General features: G+C 41.4%; 1 protein-coding gene across 1 annotated transcript in view; it reads right to left on the bottom strand.

The window, feature by feature from the left end:
- Positions 1-7,538, bottom strand: part of lzts1 (leucine zipper, putative tumor suppressor 1) — a 22,760-nt gene extending 15,222 nt beyond the window's left edge. Inside the window, exon 1 of the mRNA XM_034871265.1 lies at positions 7,257-7,538. The gene's annotated coding sequence lies outside the window, so the exon portion shown is untranslated. The remainder of the gene's footprint in view (positions 1-7,256) is intronic.
- Positions 7,539-8,639: the final 1,101 nt, after the last annotated feature.

Raw genomic sequence — 8,639 nt, 5'->3', positions numbered from 1 at the left:
CCCCCCCCCCCACACACACACACACAAGCAGCACAGTCACACATAGACCCACTCTCCGAGGGCATGGCCAATCCATTACCACAGCCAGTGAGGCAGCAGTGTGTTATAAAGGCCCAGGATTTATACCTGTCTCACAACAACAATGAAACTATCCCCTCAGTCTTACTGTACCTCCACACTGCCACGGTGCCAGATGGCAACACTTTAATTCTCACTGTCTATATGGTAATTTCTAACAGATGCACGTGTAATCTATCTAGTTCAGTGTGTCTGTTTTTTTAGGTCAGTCTTAGACAGATTATACTTCTTTGTTCATGTGTGGCGTCTTATACGCACACATCATTTCAAACACAGTGTTTCTTTATTGGAGGGCCCAAACTGTTCAACCACTTTCCATCTGTAACATAACTTTTAAGCTTTAAAGAACCACTCTTGAAATTGACTTGTTCTCTATGTACTTTGTAACTCCAGCAATACCATGCTACCAATTTAAATAAGTTTTTGGGAAAATGCAATAAAAAGAACCAATCCAGTGCTTTGCATGGCATGGCCCAGAAACCTTCCTTCCCTAGCTTTCCATAATGGAACTTAACAGCATTGTTTCCCAAAACCCTCCATTCCATGTCTTTTAAACTCCATGCCTACAGGATGTCTGTTAAATGTGTACAGTATAGAAAATAAAGTTAAAAAGTCTCAAAGCCCAAGTTTAAGCGTAACTCTTGCCAAAATGAAACCATGGGGCATTTTGTAAATGTAACTGAGTAAAATTCAGGTTCAAAGCATAGTTAGGACATAGGCGCCACTTTTAAGATTTACTGGCATCTTTGTTTTTTGTCAAATGGCCTTTTGAATGGGAAAGCTAGGGGCGCTGCTATAAAAGTGTCAAGATCAACATTTTTAAAACACTAAGAAGCCTCGACACAACGTGAAACTTTTCAAACAGTTTCAACTACAAGGTCAATATTATTTTTCACTAAGGACAAAACAACAAATGATCCGTGCATTTACAGTATATGGAACTAAGCATTAGGAGCTTCCCACCTTTAATCTCCTCCGTGTTACATTGCATTCGGAGATGGTAGCGTCCGGAAAAACTAACAACTGCCAAAGTGAGTTGTTCAAAACCTTTCTTTTTTATTAAACTCTGTGTACATAAACACTGTGGAGAGCCCCTGGTGATACTTTGAGCAAAGATAGTGATTTTGATGCTATCATACAAGTGCCCCTAGCTCTCCCATTCAAAAGGCCATTTGACCGAAAAACAAAGATATGGTTAATCTTAAAAGTGGCGCTTCCGTCCTAATTATGCTTTTAAACTAAAGTTTGAATGGGGCACATTTACAAAAACAACTGTCGCATTTTGGCGACAGTTGTGCTTTAATCCTGATTCCATCACCCCGAGCCCCAGACCGTGTCATGAACCATCCCCATGATGAGTAAACTAACTGTGTAAAACCAGTTGAGTCCCCCTCTCCTATTCATTTCCCACAAATTGCCTTCAGTTTTTAAAATTTCTTTTCATTTTCAAACGTGTCCGTTATATTGTATGGGCAGCCAAGGCTTTAAATGTCAGTGGAGGATGTGGCAGACCTTAAACTTATTTGATGCAGCTAATCCATCACAGTAAATATTTTGTCAAAGTCAGGTTATCAGGTTAGAGATAATGGAGATGAAAGCACAATTTGTTTTGCAGCAGCTTCCAGCATGGTGTGTTTAAGTGCTCGCAGGGATGTCTGACTTCAAAGACTTATGGTAGGAGTCAACTACTGAAGCAAAAAGCTGCCAAATTGACATTTCCACAACATCCATGTAAAATAACATAACCTTTATCATACTGTGAGTTCACAAGCAATACTTGATATAAGCAATATGAGCAATACTTGCTAGTTAAGTCATTTCTGGTTTTAGTCTCTCCAGAGAAAATTTAGATTGTCAAACATTCTGGGTTAAAACTTTAATTCTTTAGGAGACATCTGTCTAAATCAATCCTTATTCTGCTGTTCGATCTTCTAAATGTACACTGAACATATTGCTCTCAGCGTGATGTAACACATTAGATAACTGGAATCGATCGATTGTTCGCACAAAGAAACTGACATGTGATGATGCACTCATTTCCCATTATCCCACGCATGACTCAGTGGAAATTAAACTAACAATTGAAAGCGAGGAGAAGAAGAAACAGCTCATGCACAGTATGACAGGAGAGAGTATATTTCCAGAGAACGATGGGGCTGATGGGCTGATCGGTTGAATTATTGAGAAGTAATAGTGTGTCTTTTTCTCTGTCATCCTCTGTGGTGTGTCCAGGCCCCAGTCTCTCTCTCACACACACACACACACACAGACACACACGCACACACACACGCACACGCACACGCACACGCACACGCACACGCACACGCACACGCACACACACACACACACACACACACACACACACACACACACACACATTTCTCCATCTTGTGTCTTACTCTCTGTGGCTGAGTTGTGGGGATGAGTAATGTGGACTGCAGAACATCAACTGGGGATGAAGTCTGTTGTACAGACAGCCATCTATCTTTCACTTTCACTGCTAACACATATATCTACTGACCAAGTGCACACATACACACACACACACACACACACACATACAGAGGCATTCACGCACAATGGCGTCCAATAGCAGCTAATTGGGTAATCCCTTTAGTGCATTGTGAAGGAGATCGAGCATGAATAGGACTTCAATGCTGAAGAGCAGAATAGCAGACACTCATTACCGCCTCAGAGTGAGGAGATGGAATACCAGGCACGGAGAGAGAGATGCACGGGCAGAAAGAGAAAGAGACATGGAAAGATGGAGTGTGTCTGAGAGAGAGAGAGAGATTTGTATTCTGTGGAGCTAACAGTGCATTGTACATTGATGACCGTTGTATTGGCCAACAAACAGTCAATGTCTTCTCTGCTCAAACTTTGAGGGGTTTGGATGCAGAGAAAGACTCACAGTAAGAACTACAATTTCTCTTGAGCAACACATCTCATGAACGTGTTCGTATGATATCAAACGTAAAAAATATGTGCAATAATTCATATGATAAACTACAGAATTACGGTGAGAAACCTGTTGCATGACAAACGCTGACTGTCATGTGGCGACAACAGTTAAGTTTAGGCAGCAAAACTGCTAGTTAAGAATAGAAAAAAAGATTGTGGTTTGGGTTAAAAAAAAAGTATTAAGTATTAGTATAACATGTGTTGTTACCCTTAACCATTTCCGGTTCTAGAACTCCACCCATCCACTTGAAAGCCCTGCGTTTCATGACCCACACATCCTCCTCGATCTCCTCCGTAAAAGCGCCACTTCACACGCTTACACATCAGGAGTCAGTGTGCGGCACACAGTCATATTACATGGCATACATACAAATTCAAGTTCACCACTGTTTGTAGCCATACATACAAATGGTTCATGAGAGCATCCAGGCTTTAATCAGACGAGTAAAAAACGCGTTGGTCATTAACTTGACCTCAGTGTCTTCCGTCGGCAGGCAGGTGGGCGCTTTACAAAGAACCCCTTATTTTTTGTGTGAGGCATTTTTAGGGCTTTATTTCTGACATGACAGCTTTAGACTTGAAAGGGGGGAGAGAGAGAGAAGGGGAATGACAGGCAGAAAAGGGCCACATGTCAGAATCAAACCAGTGGCCGTTGAGCCAAGGACTTAGCCTCTGCATGTGGGCGCGCGCTCTACGAGGTAAGCTGCCAAGGCGCCCGTAAAGAACCCATTTGTTCAAATTAGATTGCATTCGAATACTATTATGTGCATCGAGGTCAGCCAAACAATCAACCTCCTAAGGTTTTAGTAGATAAGGAGGTTATGTGAACTGCTCACTGGGTTTGTAAGGCTGGCCAAGTACTGCTCATGTAATACAGGCATTTACATAACCTTGGCAGCTGGAGTATAGAGGGAAATGTATTTTTAATGGAGTCTAAATGGGAGCCTTTAGTGCTGCGACGACGATGGGAATTGATGCTCATGAATTTAAGGAGTCCTAAAATTAAATATCCGAAATGTCCTTTCCTTTTCCTATGTCGAGCTGCATCCATCCACACAGAATTGATTATTGCATTACAATATGTCTCTGCACTTTTTTGTAATGCTTCACATTTTATGCAGTGCCCTGGATTCAGTCCAAAAATGGTTTTAAAGAGTTGTACGTGTCTTCAGGTAGATACAGCAGATCACCGGCTAGCTCCATAGTCATGAAGTATTTACGCCTAAGGCTTTTATCCCACTCTAAAAACAGCAAGTGAAAATGGATTGTAACAAATGGAAGTATTTTTAGACGTTTCCAATTATTGCCCATCCATTGCCCAGGGAAGTGGCGGGTTTTCCAGCACCCGCCACTTGTTTTCCAACATTCTTTGTCAGTTATGTATTACACGACAGCCTCAGAAATATGAAAGTAAAATTTGATTGATTGTCATAAAAGCTTTGTTATGGTGTCGTATTATTCTTTGTGCCGTAATTAAGCTTTCAGCAAGGACAGCACACTTGCTGTCAAAGTGTAGAAGTTATGTCGCGAAAAATACACATTTTACCAGCTATCAATGGTGTCAAACTAGAATACATGCTTTGTTCTGTTTTTTTTTTTAGTGGTATTACAATGTCAGATTATTAAATTGTGGGTAAAACTTTATCAACACAAGAGTGAAATGACACTGTTATGAGCACATGACCCTCTTATGAGCACAGTCATGACACATAAACTTAACCCTAACCTACCCCTGACCATAACTTGTCATGACAATACCAAATGACACTTACTAAAAGAAGCGTTATGTCATAAACCTTCGTGACTTGTTTATTATGTTTATGACACGTTCATGATAGTGTCATGTCATTCTTATGTAGATACCTTCAGGTATTGTCTAACCAAACTGTGTTTCAAATACAAATTACAAAAAAAAAACTTTTGAACTACTTAAACTCACCTAACCTGTTTCACACACTCACACATTATCACGGCATCATTTCTCAAAAGCCTGTCTTATGTAGTTTTGTTGGATATGGTATCTGGTTGGAATGATAGGTGGAAAAGAATGAGATCTTTCTTGGCACTGGGGCCCATTGACCCTGCAAGCTGAAGACTCAGTGATAAGCTTGTCATTCTGGAGCGTAACCATCCTCCCATCCTCTTAATCTGCTGTGGCTGTGTGTGTGTGTGTGTGTGTCTGTGTGTGTCTGTGTGTGTCTGCTTGGCGCTGGTATAATGTGGATGTAAGAGAAGACATAATGAGATCACTTTCAGGGGTCTATATCATTCTGAAAGCAGCTGGAAACGTGCCGAATGCAATACTTGCGCTCAGCTCCAAAATAAAAGGCCCCCCCCCTCCGACCTTGTAATGCTAAATTGTTCATTGTGGGGAAACTGCGTGGGTTTTTCAACAGTTTGAGGTGTCATAACTCACAGAAGTCACGTTTGATGCTCACCTGCTGTGCACAGTTGCTCAACTGATTCATATAGCGTTAGAATATAATTCTATTTTTAGAAAGTTCACATATGAATCATCACTGAAAAGTTGAAAACTGTGCAACATGAGCTGACACTCACAGAGATGGTGGGATCCTGCACTTCTCTGACACAGAGCATTCACTTATGAAAGGATGCTGCATTTGGGTAACTGGGACAGTTATTTTAAGACGCGTTCTCCTTAGCAGGTCATAACAGCTCTAATGGTTTGTAACACTCTAAAGATCTGTTACAGAGCTGCATTAGTTCCCATGAAAACATTGCAAAGATAAAAGATATAAATTGATCTGTGAGGTCAAGCTTTTTACATCAACAAAAGGAATACTGCACTCCACATAAGGAAAACAAATAGCCTAGCTTTTCTCTGGCGCTGGAGCTAACTATTATTTTAATCAATTATTTTCTTGAATAATCGATTAGTTAAGTCTATAAAATGTTAGAAAATTGTAAAAAATGTAGCTCAGTGTCTCCCAATGCCCAAGACGACATCCTCAAATGTCTTGTTTTGTCCACAACGCAAAGATATATTAAATTTACTGTCACAGAGGACTGAAGAAACCATAAGATTCACATGGTTTCAGATAATTCTTACTTTTTTCCCCCTAAGAAATGACTTAAACTGATTAAGTGATTATCAAACTTCTTGGCGATTAATTAAATATCTGAAAACAAATTGATTATATGATAAATCTTTGCAGCTCAGCTATTCTCTCCTGTGATAATACAAGAGAGCTGTCTTTGCAGCTTTTATCCTCCACACCCTCTTCTTGTGACTCGGTCTCTCCCCTGTGTTTTTCTTTGTACAATACTTTACAGTACAGAGAAAAACTGAACTTGCCTGAGCAAGCGCCTTATACTCAGTAGAGTAAAATCAGGTCCCCAACAGGTCTCAACAGGTCTCATTTCTGTACACAGGTGTGACAGTTTGCAAACTGGAAGGTAGTGCAAAAGGTAAGTTACTCCACACACAGAATCTTCCTTGTGTTGCATTCAATTGTACTGCAAAAATCACAAGAATATGCCAAAACAGTTGAGCCAGTTCCTTTTGAGAATCATAGGGTGGGACATGTACTGTATGTGTGTGTGTGTGTGTGTGTGTGTGTCTGTATAAATAAGGACACACTTAAGTTATGCTTTAAATACCTTTAACAACTAGCTCTGTGTCCACTGCCATTTATTTCCCCCAAATTGCTGTGTAGTGTACCATTTACATGAAGCCTCATCCAGCTCCCTATTATTTCACCAAGTTTAAAAAACAATGGTTTGTCTGGTAATGGCTGGGCTGAAAGTAAAGAATAGGATTGTCAGTTTTATAAAAAGAAAAGTTCAAAGTAGACATTTGATTCAGATCTGGCATGTCCTCAAACACAGTGATGTCTCACTTTGAGCGTGCATGTAAAACATAGCAAGAGACTTGGACTGCCTTCATGCTGAGAAACTTTAGTTCAGTCAGAATGTTGAAGTAAGTAAACATATGACATAATTCAGCGTGGAACTAAAACGAACCTTTTCTACATTTTGTTCTTTACTTAGTACAAAAAAAATCTTAATGTAAGCTATTAGACAGCTCCACCTAACAAATCCTTCAAATCTGTGGGACCTGTTAGGGTCTTTCAGGTTGTTTCCTGTTCAAAGTTGCAAGGCTGCAGACCCTGACTGAGTCTGTCCCATCAATTGTCCCCATCCACTCAAACAACCCAACCACAACCTTCTTTCAAGTCCAGCTAGAGATGACTTACCTTCATTGTTGTCTGCCTGCCCCCACAGTCCCAGTCCCAGTCCCGGTCCCGGTCCCAGCCGCTCCGTTTCCCAAAGCTGATCACAGTGGACAAGCCACTTCCAGATACTAGTTGGTGTGGAGAGAAAGAGATGCGGTTGTTGCTGATCTTTCTAAGTCCCCCCCTCAGCCCTCCTTCAACACCTGGTATGGTGCAATCAGCCCGTCCCATCTCCCATACTCTGAACACAATCACATTCCTACATAGACACGCTCCTTCTCTCTCTCTCCCCTCCCTCTTTTTACAGTGTATCCTTGTTGCCTCCCTCCTGAACTCCCTCCCACTCTCTCCTTCACTCTGAACATCCAACACTACCTCCCACCCTTCCTCCCTCCCTCCCTCCCTCCCGCCGCTGCTTGCCTCCTCCACCACTAAGTTGTGCACTGTACTTCAGTATTTTCACCCTTTCATCACTCTTTACCTGCATATCTCTATCTCTCTCTCTCTATTACTTTTTCACCTTGGTTTCTTTTTTCTCTTTCTCTTAACCTGGCATCATGCCCAGCGGCTCTGCTATTCATTTTGAGTCCCTTCACTGCCTCTGCATGCCTACATACAGCACATCATCCCTGTCCACACTTCTGCACAATATCTGTAAGTGTGTGCAGCTGCAAAGCTTCCTTTATTGTGGGAGTCCATTTGTGTGTCTATTTTCATGTGAACCAGTGCAGCCCATATGTGTGCATGTGTGTGCACCTGCAAGTAAGCCAGTAAGTGGCTGCTGGGCTGATGACTCATCCATGCTGTTACCCACCATGCCTTGCGGCTGATGATTTAACTTGCTTCACTGCTCCAACTGACTCCATTGGCTCTCACACACGCATGAAGCCAGAGGCAGATCTGTTGTGTTTTAGTTTATTTATGTAACAGAAAAGTTGTGTAAATGATTAAGATGGTTGTGAGCAGGTTATAACCCTGCATTGCAGTCTAGACAGTGTGCCAATTTGACATGCAAGTGCGTCCTCCCGTCTCTCTCTTTTGTCTTTCTGTGTGCCTGTCTGCATGTCTCCGAGTTCTCTTCCTTAGTCGTAATTTCTTCTTCTTTCACAGTCTATGCTCCTTTCTCCTTCTTAATCTTTCGCCCCCCAAACTCTTTGCTGCATCACAATTAGAAGCAAAACTTCGGGTCTCTCTCACAGTTAATATGTTAAAAATTAAGTTTGTAGTTACTTTGCTGGCTCTGAACAATAATTCCTCTTTGCCGTCTGGTGTTGTAGAAATATAATGACTGTTTTAGACTTCCTTCAGTGTGCCTGGAGTGCCAATTTGTCTTTAAATTATATTCCGCCCTTTTAGTAATCAGTGCCAGGAACGCAGTCAGAGACATTGCCTTTGCACTCATTG

The sequence above is a fragment of the Etheostoma cragini genome, chromosome 5 (assembly GCF_013103735.1).
Source record: "Etheostoma cragini isolate CJK2018 chromosome 5, CSU_Ecrag_1.0, whole genome shotgun sequence".
NCBI classification, from domain to species: domain Eukaryota; kingdom Metazoa; phylum Chordata; class Actinopteri; order Perciformes; family Percidae; genus Etheostoma; species Etheostoma cragini.
The sequence above is the reverse complement of the archived record's forward strand: the minus strand, read 5'-3'. Positions and strand labels throughout refer to the sequence as shown.